The sequence below is a fragment of the Xyrauchen texanus genome, chromosome 16, assembly GCF_025860055.1.
Source record: "Xyrauchen texanus isolate HMW12.3.18 chromosome 16, RBS_HiC_50CHRs, whole genome shotgun sequence".
NCBI lineage: Eukaryota > Metazoa > Chordata > Actinopteri > Cypriniformes > Catostomidae > Xyrauchen > Xyrauchen texanus.
In genome coordinates, this window is record NC_068291.1 from 45,309,285 (window position 1) to 45,319,802 (window position 10,518).

The following is a 10,518-nucleotide window of genomic DNA, read 5'->3' on the forward strand; positions in this document are numbered from 1 at the left end:
ACAACTGTATAACACAACACAACTGTATGATGTCCCTAGGTCAACACAAATGTATAACACAACACAACTGTATGATGTCCCTAGGTCAACATCACTGTATAACACAACACAACTGTATGATGTCCCTAGGTCAACACAACACAACTGTATGATGTCCCTAGGTCAACACAACTGTATAACACAACACAACTGTATGATGTCCCTAGGTCAACATCACTGTATAACACAACACAACTGTATGATGTCCCTAGGTCAACACAACTGTATAACACAACACAACTGTATGATGTCCCTAGGTCAACACAACACAACTGTATGATGTCCCTAGGTCAACACAACTGTATAACACAACACAACTGTATGATGTCCCTAGGTCAACATCACTGTATAACACAACACAACTGTATGATGTCCCTAGGTCAACACAACTGTATAACACAACACAACTGTATGATGTCCCTCGGTCAACACAACTGTATAACACAACTGTATGATCTCCCTAGGTCAACACAACTGTATAACACAACACAACTGTATGATGTCCCTAGGTCATCATCACTGTATAACACAACACAACTGTGTGATGTCCCTAGGTCAACACAACTGTATAACACAACACAACTGTATGATGTCCCTAGGTCAACATCACTGTATAACACAACACAACTGTATGATGTCCCTAGGTCAACACAACTGTATAACACAACACAACTGTATAACACAACACAACTGTATGATCTCCCTAGGTCAACACAACTGTATAACACAACACAACTGTATGATGTCCCTAGGTCAACATCACTGTATAACACAACACAACTGTGTGATGTCCCTAGGTCAACACAACACAACTGTATGATGTCCCTAGGTCAACACAACTGTATAACACAACACAACTGTATGATATCCCTAGGTCAACACAACTGTATAACACAACACAACTGTATAACACAACACAACTGTATGATGTCCCTAGGTCAACACAAATGTATAACACAACACAACTGTATGATGTCCCTAGGTCAACATCACTGTATAACACAACACAACTGTATGATGTCCCTAGGTCAACACAACACAACTGTATGATGTCCCTAGGTCAACACAACTGTATAACACAACACAACTGTATGATGTCCCTAGGTCAACATCACTGTATAACACAACACAACTGTATGATGTCCCTAGGTCAACACAACTGTATAACACAACACAACTGTATGATGTCCCTAGGTCAACACAACACAACTGTATGATGTCCCTAGGTCAACACAACTGTATAACACAACACAACTGTATGATGTCCCTAGGTCAACATCACTGTATAACACAACACAACTGTATGATGTCCCTAGGTCAACACAACTGTATGATGTCCCTCGGTCAACACAACTGTATAACACAACTGTATGATCTCCCTAGGTCAACACAACTGTATAACACAACACAACTGTATGATGTCCCTAGGTCATCATCACTGTATAACACAACACAACTGTGTGATGTCCCTAGGTCAACACAACTGTATAACACAACACAACTGTATGATGTCCCTAGGTCAACATCACTGTATAACACAACACAACTGTATGATGTCCCTAGGTCAACACAACTGTATAACACAACACAACTGTATAACACAACACAACTGTATGATCTCCCTAGGTCAACACAACTGTATAACACAACACAACTGTATGATGTCCCTAGGTCAACATCACTGTATAACACAACACAACTGTGTGATGTCCCTAGGTCAACACAACACAACTGTATGATGTCCCTAGGTCAACACAACTGTATAACACAACACAACTGTATGATGTCCCTACGTCAACACAACTGTATAACACAACACAACTGTATAACACAACACAACTGTATGATGTCCCTAGGTCAACATCACTGTATAACACAACACAACTGTATGATGTCCCTAGGTCAACACAACTGTATAACACAACACAACTGTATGATGTCCCTAGGTCAACATCACTGTATAACACAACACAACTGTATGATGTCCCTAGGTCAACACAACTGTATAACACAACACAACTGTATGATGTCCCTAGGTCAACACAACTGTATAACACAACACAACTGTGTGATGTCCCTAGGTCAACATCACTGTATAACACAACACAACTGTATGATGTCCCTAGGTCAACACAACTGTATAACACAACACAACTGTATGATGTCCCTAGGTCAACACAACTGTATAACACAACACAACTGTATAACACAACACAACTGTATGATGTCCCTAGGTCAACACAACTGTATAACACAACACAACTGTATGATGTCCCTAGGTCAACACAACTGTATAACACAACACAACTGTATAACACAACACAACTGTATGATGTCCCTAGGTCAACACAACTGTATAACACAACACAACTGTATAACACAACACAACTGTATGATGTCCCTAGGTCAACACAACTGTATGATGTCCCTAGGTCAACACAACTGTATAACACAACACAACTGTATGATGTCCCTAGGTCAACACAACTGTATAACACAACACAACTGTATAACACAACACAACTGTATGATGTCCCTAGGTCAACACAACTGTATAACACAACACAACTGTATAACACAACACAACTGTATGATGTCCCTAGGTCAACATCACTGTATAACACAACACAACTGTATAACACAACACAACTGTATGATGTCCCTAGGTCAACATCACTGTATAACACAACACAACTGTATAACACAACACAACTGTATGATGTCCCTAGGTCAACATGGGATAACAGCCGATTTCACCAAGTTACTCTGTTCAGTAAGACCTTTGGTGGCGAGAAGGGTGCCCATTCATCCCATTAGATCAGGGGTACACACACTTTTTTGTGTGATGATCTACTTTTAAATAACCGTCTCAATAATATCTACCAACTAAAAAAAACACACAGATTAATTTAAAAAACAAATGCTTGTTGGGATTACTGCATGTATCCCTACATGGAATTCATCTAATTAATAATAAAAAACAATAATAATGTTCAAAGTTGATATCATTCATTTGTAACACTAAACTCAAAACACCTACAGCACAATATATTACAAAGTCAGGGCATTTACCTTATTCTGATGACTTGCACTGAATGGAATCAGGCAGTAGCTGCTGGTGGCTAGTCTCAAACAGGCCTCCAAATTGTCATTAGTCATGGTGGACCAGTGTTTTATTTAATAATCTTCATATGAGAAAAGGCTGATTCACATATATAAGTTGAGTCAAACAGTGCAGTCAATGAGGTGGCACATTTTCTGATATTTGGAAACTTTTCTTCTGCAAGAAGGTCCAAAAATGTCCATAAGATGCCCTCGCCTTCACCTGCATGTCAGTCTACAGTGCCTAAATCTCCTCCTCCAATGCTGATGAGTTCATCTGAAACAGCGTTCCCATGTCTGAGGCCAGGGAAGCCACCTCATCTCCAAAGAGAAAGCACATGAATGTAGCGATTGGCTCAAGTAAAGCAATAGGCTTGTTTGAGATGCGCCTTGCTTCGCCTGAAATGTAGGTGAGAGTAGGCGGCTGCAGTGAGGGGAGGAGTGAAAAAAGTGCAGGCAAGCCGGACACTTCCTGAATCTCGCTGTGTTGTGGACTGCAAACGTCAGCAATGGAAGAGATCGCGTTCGCGTTCTTTATCACAGACGAAGTGGATGCAATTGAAATACCACTGTTTTTACACAAAGATGGTTATGATGAGGAGAATCACCGAGGGTGAACAGTGCTCATTACTTAAAATGCCTTACCTTGTTTCTGTTCTGCATTTCTCACTTGTTGCATTATATATGCTGCATATTTTTTTATCTGTAAAAAGGAATTTAAATCAATAAAATAAAATTAATTCCATCATCAAGCATCCAAATTTTTTTATTTTTTTTCCTCACCATTCTTTATTGTCTCAGCAATTTCTTTGCTTACTGTTAATGTTATTGCTCCCTGGGAGTCTGATAGTGTTAATAACACATTCTCCATCTTGCTACAATTGTTAACTTTGTGGGTGCCTCTTATAATCAAAGCCATAATGAGAAATGTTGAGCATACAGATGCTGTTTACATTGTTATCCCTAATTATGGGTTAAACATTTCAGAGTGGGATATGGCACAGCTGATTAACCTAATGATGTGTATCCTACTTAAGGGATAGTTTACCCAAAGAAAAAAAAATATTTGGGTGAACTATCCCTTTTTTACATGAAAAATATTCTATATAAATATATTACACAATTGTTTGTCACCTTAATGTAAGTTTGAATTTCATGTTTAATGATTAGGAAAAGTGTGTACAGCAAAAATAATATGAAACAAAAACACATTCTAAATTAAGAAATTAGCATGCATGTGTGGGTTTACTGCACTCCAGGAATAAGACATACCCAGATAAAGATATCAGATAAAAACACACAAACATGAGGCCTCATTGTAAAACCGTCACATTAGATGTATGTATGCATGTATTGATGGATTGACTAATTTATTTAATGGAATAATGTGGTACAAAAATGTCAATGTACAAAATTAACACAAGCATACAATACAATAAAGAGAAAATTACAACAAACAGGACTTCAAAATAAGAAAATAAAAATAAAAGGATAAATAAAGCACATGTACTAATTACTAATAAAGTACTATAGAAAAAGTAAATAGTATTAGGCTATAGGTAATGGACTTCTTAGAATTAAGGGAAAAAAATATCAGCTGACAATCGCAGCCAATGAGCATTAAGTTGTGTCGTCAGCAAGTCGTTTCCCAACATGCTTTTGATCAGCGCAGTCGGTGGAGAGCAACTGCGCGCGACTGCAGAATCCGACACGTGCGCCTTGCGCTCGCGAGTGTTTTTTGACATACGTCAGCATGACATCAGAGCGAGGCGGACTGCTCTCGGACACATTTCTAACCGGCATGCATTACGCGCTAATCACCGGTGATCGGTTCTGCGCAGATTTTGCTCATCTCAAACAAGCCTAATGTCTTGAAAACTGTTATCAAAGTAGGGTTGCAACGGTATGAGATTTTCACGGTATGATAACCGTCTCAGAAAATATCACAGTTTCACGTATTACACAATTACTATTATATATTATACAATTACAGTTAAAACAGAACGGTTATTTTACTTTATTTTTTTTTATTTTTGAGCAAACACTTTATTATAATTGAAACCATTTATTTTAAGTATGTGTAAAAAAAAAAAAGTCTCCCTTTTGAAAATAAAATAAATAGAAAAATAAGAAAGCTACAGCATTATAATAATAAATCGAATTATAAACATGATAAAAAAAAAATAGCATGTAACTATAACATGTTATATAGCTAAAGCATGTTAGTTTTGTGTGAGCAGCATCAAAAGAAAAAAAAAATTGTCTGAACGGCGTCAAAAGAGAAAAAAAACGGTCATGCCATTTTCTCAGAAATAACTAGCGTTACTCCTACAAATAAATGCTTCGTAATTAAATGTTTTGACTTTCAATAGAAAATATAGACAACACATGTTAAATAACGTGTCTTACCTTGAAATATCGCCTCAGTTTCAATTTGAAGCAGTAAATCCAACACTGGACTTGAAATGAAGGATGACGATGATGACGACATATTAATGAATCACGCCCACTAACCCCTTAACCAATCATATGTGTCTTTAGCTTATGTTGTCATGAGTATCTGGGCAGATTTCAGAAATAAAATCGGTGATTGGACGGCGAAGACACTGAGACAGGAACATGGGAATAATTGTTCCCAAATTTGAACGCTCTGAATGGTTCTAATCCATCCATATAAAACATATATTTTAATTAATAAAGATTGCATCCGCACCTCAGTTGATGTATATATTGAGTGGGACACATTTGTTTTGGGATTCGACTGGAAAAGAGCTCAAACATAAACGCAGCGTTAGTTGTTTATTTTTCGAAGATCTCATGCAAGGTTGCCAGATTGCATCAATTGAGTGTGACAAAAGCGAAATATTTCCCATTCGTGCAAGTATAAATCTCAGTTTGGGGTGTTATCTGGCAACCCTGAGCGAGAGTCCAATGTTTGGATCATTCAACAATGGCGCTTGGATGTCCTCTATTGGACATTTCATGTAATTGCCAGTCAGATAATTAATACACAGTGGATTAAACATGGGTTTTCTTGTATTTTTACATTTCAGTTGATATTTGTACTAGATTTTATTTATATATAATGTAATAAATATGTTTATTAGATTAAACTTTACAATTATGCCAAATACCTCAAAACATGTGAATATGCACAAAATGGAATCAACAGTATTTAAGATATCAAGAAACCCTTCAGAATTTAAAATGTCCTTATTCCGTTATTTTGCCGCACCGTTCGATATATCAGAAAACCCTCCGCAATTTAGCATCGACAATGTCTTTGCATGATGTCGCCCCACTGATCTATATATAAAACTCTATAGAATTCTATGAGCAATCCAGTTATATATATATATATATATATATATATATATATATATATATATATATGTATAGATCAGTGCAAGGGTGTAACTTTGGTTTGAGAAGTGGGGGGACACAATGATGTTCTCCATCGAAAAATGTTTTCTATTTGAATCCCATTTCCTCCATTTACATATAGGCTACATTTAGGGACTATGGCGATACAAAATCCAGGAAATGGATAAAAAGTTGTTTATAATGATAAATTTTGCCAAAAGAATAATAGGCTACTAAACTATATATAAGAAAAATATGTCTTACCTTATTTATTGTTTAATAGCCAAGACTTGAGAGAATCATTTTATAAAGTAAATAAATTTCACAAAACAAACTTTTATTTCAAACTAACCGTTTAATCTGACATTAGTCAGAGACACATCCACCAAACCGCAGGTACACAAGATTATTTGTTACACAAGATGCAAAATTGAAATACAATCTCACAAACATAAAAACAAACATTTAACTTTAATATAAAGAGATTTTTTAGTGTCCTCCATCTATCAATTCAATCCCATCTCTCCATATACTAACTATAATTTCTGTGTGCTGCGCTCATTTGTTTTCATTTCTCCTCAGGGCCGTGCAGAGACCTTTGGAGGGGCAGGTGCTCAAAGTATAAAAGGGGCACATGGAACAAGGCTTTAAATAGCGTGGTGCTCAAAATATCAATACAGTAATATATCGTGACACATTCCTTGCTGATTCACAGTATCGATCACGGATGATTCTGTATTGATACGGCAGCAAATGCTGTGATGCAGTTTTGGAAAAGAAACAGAACAGAAAAGACAATTTTAAGTTTAAAAGTTAAAAAATATTTTCTGTCCAGAATAATTAGAAACTGAAGTGTCTTAAGTTGTACCAACCTGATGGCTTTTTCTTCTCTGTTATACAGAATAATTAAGAACAGCCGTTATAGTAAAATCAACGTGGCCCATGTTTCAGTACAGTAGAGTATAGTTTTATTTAATGCCATGTCAGCATTTGTGGCTATTTTGATGGCAAAAACTGAATTACAAAAATACAAGAGTTCCATTAATATAATAAAAACAAAAACAAAGCAAACAGAAAAAATACAGCAATTTTATTTTACAGCAAATACAACAGATTTTGTACATTAATGTGATACCTGTTCTGGTAAAATCTTACTAAATTCCTTGAGTGAGTATGCTGCCTTTGCTGTTGTTGTTGCTGCTGCTAATACTGGAGTTGATCTGAGAGACTGTAGACATTAAAACAACAAACATATAGGAGATATATTAGCTGATTAAACAATTGTTATGTTACCATGACAAGATGTAGTAGTAGTAGTAGTATGTTTTATTTAATGCCATGTCAGCGATCAAAGCTATTTTCATGGCAAGAATTCAATTACAAAAAACAAATATCATATAAATACAATAAAAACAAAACAAATATAAATAGCAAGTCATATTATACAATATTTTTTTAAGATTAATATATGATAAGAAATCCAAAACCTTTTCAGGCACAATCTCATTAAATAAGTCCTTTAACGAGGTAACTTCATAAAAGAGCATTCTACTTGTGTTAAGACCAGGACAATCTAGTAAAATATGTTTGACAGATATGACAAGATGTAAAGATTGCTGAGAGTGTTTGGAACTGGCTCACTGACCTGCCAAGGCTGACTGCTCCAAGAAAATAAGAGGGAGATGCTCACAGAGGCTGCTGCACACCAAGAGCTGCAGGTAGAGAAAATAAGATACCAGATTCAAAAAGTAAAATTATCTGAGAAAAAAAAAAACATTAATGGGGGATAGGATGATGGTGGCCATGGCAGGGGTGAGAGTGAGACACAAACATCTATATAGACAGAGGTGTGTGTGCTTGTCTGTCTACAGTACACAATACTGTGATCATGATTTCAAGTTGCATTGTGACTCTGAGATGTAGTTGGATTTTGATTGATTATGTCTAATCAAAAATATAAATAAAGAAACTAAAATGTGTATGTGTGTGTTCATTCTGTTGGCACCTACTAAAAATCACAGTGTAGCATTAATCTTACCAATAAGTGTTGATGAGTTGTTGTAGACTTTTATAACAGAAATTTCCTGTTGGCCATGTCCCTAAAAATGTTAATGACATTATTGTCATTTATTGGAATGTCCTTCTCAATGGCCAACAGAAGAAGGTCAGACAATCTCTCCTCTTTGCAAAGGCTGCGAAGTTTGGTTTTCACAAGCTTCAGTTTTGAGAAGGAACGTTCCACAGTTGCTGTGGACACCGGAAGTGTGCCATATGTCTTCAGCAGCAGAGTCATGTTGGGGAAAACTAGATGTGCATTGGTTTCCTTGACCACTGACAGAATAGAGGACACATTGGCTGGTGGTGGGCATGAGTATGACGTATGGAAGACCTTCAATTCTGTCTGCAATTTGTCTTCATCTTCAATATTGTAGAACTGGCACAGTTTCTTCACAGCTTGGAGTGCAGCTGTTGGAATGCTAGCTGTTTTCCAGTTCTCTGGGACTGTCAGGCAATGGAAGGCATGCAATATTTCCCATTTGGAATTATCTCCTCCTTTAAAGCATCTCTGAATAGTGGTCTTTGCTGTTGTAGAAAGAAAATATTTTTGTCATTTAAAATATAATTATATTTTAATCCTGTTCTGAATTGTTTTATTTTTATAATGATAATTCAGAGAATGAGAAAATCAGTATAAGCCTTATCAGTGTTGTTGTGATAATTATTTTAAGGCACTCTACATTTTTTTTTAAATAAATACTGAAATAATAATAATATAGTTTAATTTAGTCAAAAGGCATAAAAAGACAAGACCCCTCGACGCCTGTGAGTGAAACTTTTCTCCCTCAAACAGCAAGCTAACGTAACGTTACTTCTACAGGCTACACACAGCAATATTTACAACATATCTGCATGCTCTCTTCACGTCGTTCTTGTAAAATAATAAGTAAATAAACATCAAAATCACTTCACTGGGAATGAATCCCCACTTACCAGCTGCCGCGGTCGCGGTGTTGAAGATATCTTCCGGTAATTAAAAATGCGCGTGCTGCGGCCGTGCGGCGTGAGGAATAGTCCCGGATGAGGTCGTCGTCAGGTGAAAGGTCATCATCTGGATCATTTTATTTAAGGCTAAATTATTAATCATACATTTTACTAATATTTAGATTTGGCATAGGCAGGCATTCACAAAAGGGCCTTTAATAAATAAAAAAAATGAGAGGAATTTTTTATTTGACAAAAGGGCACTTTGGGCACCAAGGGGCAAAGGGGCAGGTGCTCAAGCACCCAACGCCCCCCCCTCTGCACGTGCCTGTTTCTCCTCATGAGGCGGGATCCTAAACAGCACAACCTTGTTACCGTCGGACAGTCAGCGGCTGTTTGCTACGGAAGCGTATTGCATTCACTTGAGAAAAAAAAATCTACTCTGTTTTTCTGAATTAACGACTTAATTATCTCAGAATTATGAGATCATTTTTCATTAAAAAAAATATTTTGTTCTGTTTTTCTGAATTAATGAGATCCCTCAAAATCCTGCCAGGAGCTCTATGGGAGCTAATGTGAAAATGTATTAGTTCATCGACAACCACAGAACTTGCTATTATATTAATTACAGATACAAATTTGATTATTTATATTAAATTATTCTCTTTGTAAAATAAAAACAAATCAATACAATAGCTTATAAAAACATCACCAAAGTGTATTTCAATGCATAGTAAAAACCTTAGACATGTATGAAACACATATAGGCCAAACCCAAAATGGCCAAAGCGGTTAATAAAGAATATGAACATTCAGCTAAACTGTGGGAAAACTGATTTAGAAAGCAATATTTGTTTTACTGTGAGCAAAAATATCATGCTGTAAAACTATAATGAAAATAATATGCTATAAAATCATTATGAACGAATTCTCCTAAAAGTGGGCTCACTTGAACAAAAAAGGGGGCCCCTTTTAGGAGAATAATTTAATATAAATAATCAAATTTGTATCTGTAATTAGCTACAATAGCAA

General features: G+C 36.2%; 1 long non-coding RNA gene across 1 annotated transcript; it reads right to left on the reverse strand.

Annotated features, from left to right (window-relative positions):
- Nucleotides 1-7,460: 7,460 nt before the first annotated feature.
- LOC127656940 (uncharacterized) lies at nt 7,461-9,537 on the reverse strand. Its single transcript, XR_007972213.1, has 4 exons — nt 9,496-9,537; nt 8,543-9,087; nt 8,150-8,216; nt 7,461-7,732 (listed from the first exon to the last, which is right to left on the reverse strand). It is a non-coding gene; the product is annotated as an uncharacterized LOC127656940 (long non-coding RNA).
- Between the last annotated feature and the right edge of the window lie 981 nt (nt 9,538-10,518).